Source organism: Cibotium barometz, chromosome 19 (assembly GCF_041138505.1).
Source record: "Cibotium barometz isolate CiBa-2024 chromosome 19, ASM4113850v1, whole genome shotgun sequence".
NCBI lineage: Eukaryota > Viridiplantae > Streptophyta > Polypodiopsida > Cyatheales > Cibotiaceae > Cibotium > Cibotium barometz.
Window position 1 is genome coordinate 3,591,715 of NC_141064.1, and position 2,148 is coordinate 3,593,862.

At 37.2% G+C, this 2,148-nt stretch overlaps 1 non-coding gene across 1 annotated transcript; it reads right to left on the bottom strand.

The window, feature by feature from the left end:
* Nucleotides 1-1,620: 1,620 nt before the first annotated feature.
* Nucleotides 1,621-1,700, bottom strand: TRNAP-AGG (transfer RNA proline (anticodon AGG)). The gene has a single exon. It is a non-coding gene; the product is annotated as a tRNA-Pro (tRNA).
* Between the last annotated feature and the right edge of the window lie 448 nt (nt 1,701-2,148).

Here is a 2,148-nt window from a genome sequence, read left to right on the forward strand (position 1 = left end):
AGTCTGCTTGTGTATTTCTTACTCAGGTCCCTCACTTAGCCCTTTGGGTATGTTTTGTGATCATGGCTCTATTGCTTACTATGATCGGTGCGCCTTCTTCACAGGTGCAATGTATATTTGAATTTCTGTTTTTACCTAATGTGGTTGCACAATGTCTTTAATTTAGATAATGGAGCTCTATTATAAAACCCTTTGCTTTTCACGAATGATTACATAGCACATAAGAGATAATTGCTTGTGGAATGCATTACTTGTACAGACTACATGCCATTATCTGATCTCATCTCTCAGAATGGTTACACATCTGAACCTGTGGCTTATGTACTAAATAATCTACTTGGCTTCATGATCTCATCTCATCTCAGAATGGTTAAACATCTGAACTTGTGGCTTATGTACTAAATAATCTACTTGGCTTCATGATGTATGGTAAACCCTAGCTTACTACTTGGGGCAGATAGGGTCTGTACTAGTATGCTGTAGGTATTGTTAACATAGGAGCTCTGTATTAGGGATTTTATTTGCTTTCATCTCTTTGGGATAGATGTCCTCTAGACTTTCACTTCTAATGATTAATGGGTAATACGTGCCCACAAGACATTGACCTAGATATTGCTGGCAAAATCCTACAGAGGTATTTTTACCATGAGACTTATTTCTTTTGTTGACGTGAGGGTACCCTGCATATTGGATGGGGTTTGTGGATTCGTAGGTTGCTTTGTATCTCTAGAGGATTCTCTTGATTGCACGTAAAAGGTTTTGATATGCTGCTTCACACATTCTAAGATGTTCATCAGTATGATTCACATACTATGATGCACATATTATGATATGCTGCTACTAGTGCTGTTTCACACATCCTCTTGCTATGATTATAAGAGGTCTCGTCTGTTGCTTTGGCATGCATACTTTTTGAATTGCAGGCTCAGACTGCTGAACTATTTTTTGCAGTTTATATGCTTTCAAAAAAATGAATTCTTTTGCACCTTACATGCTTTCAAAAACGGATTGTTTGATTATTGCCTGTAGTAGCTGCCCTTTTTAGATGAGACCGATGCTAGCCAGCGTTGTTCCTTGTGGAGATATTATACCATGAGTCTTACTACTCATGTCATAGGTTGACCCAATTGGAGGTACCCTGTATATTATCAGTGTTCTGGGCATTACTAGTTTTTTATGTGTAGAGAATTAGCTCTATCACCTGGTGTTGTGCTCTACTGCTTCACACATTCTAGTTCATGCTATAAAATGGACATTCTCTGCCTTGCAGGATCATACATGTAGAATTTTTTCTTATTTCTTGTAGTATATAAGACTATTTAGGCTAACTATTGCCTCCAGTAGTAGCTGGCCTTTTTGATAATAGGATTGCTACTTATCTTGGACTAGCCAATATTGCTCCTAAACATGAGTGGCTTGATACTATTGGTTTTTGCATTTACTATTGAAATTTGTTTATCTGCAAGTGTCCTTGCTTGGGCTAAGGGCTCACCCTTTCTGGCGGCCAAGTGCCCTTTTTCATATATTTAAGCTCTACTCGGATTTGGTCTATGCCAAAAATTACATGCCAATCCCTTAAAATAAAATATAAGGGACATTTCATTTAGGGATGATTGATTGTGGGCGAGGAGGGATTCGAACCCTCGACACCGTGGTTCCTAGCCACGTGCTCTAATCCCCTGAGCTACAGGTCCCCGCCTCCACTAGATCCGTTCCAGGAACCACTTTTTTGAAATAGATTGGAATAGAACTAGCTTTTCTTATCAGAAGGTAACTATGCTAAAATTACCAAGTGCTCATCTTCTAACAAAATGTTGAAACTAGCTTTGTTGCATAGCCTATTGATACACATGTAGCTCTGATGTTTTTTAGTTTTCCAAATTACTTCTTGGATAGATTGTTTACACTTTGGTACATGGTAGGTACTCACTCAGATTTTATAATGTTACACAATTCAATTCTCTGTTTTGACAAATTCACTTTTACTTTACCAAAAGGATAAAATTTTATAATTCTAGACTAGTTTGGACGATCTTAAATCTAAACCATAAAAAAAACTTTTCTAAAACTGAATGAAATAATCTGAATAATAAGCTTACAGGGAACTTTGTAAAGACTAGGGTAACTTTGCATCAATTAAAGATTTGT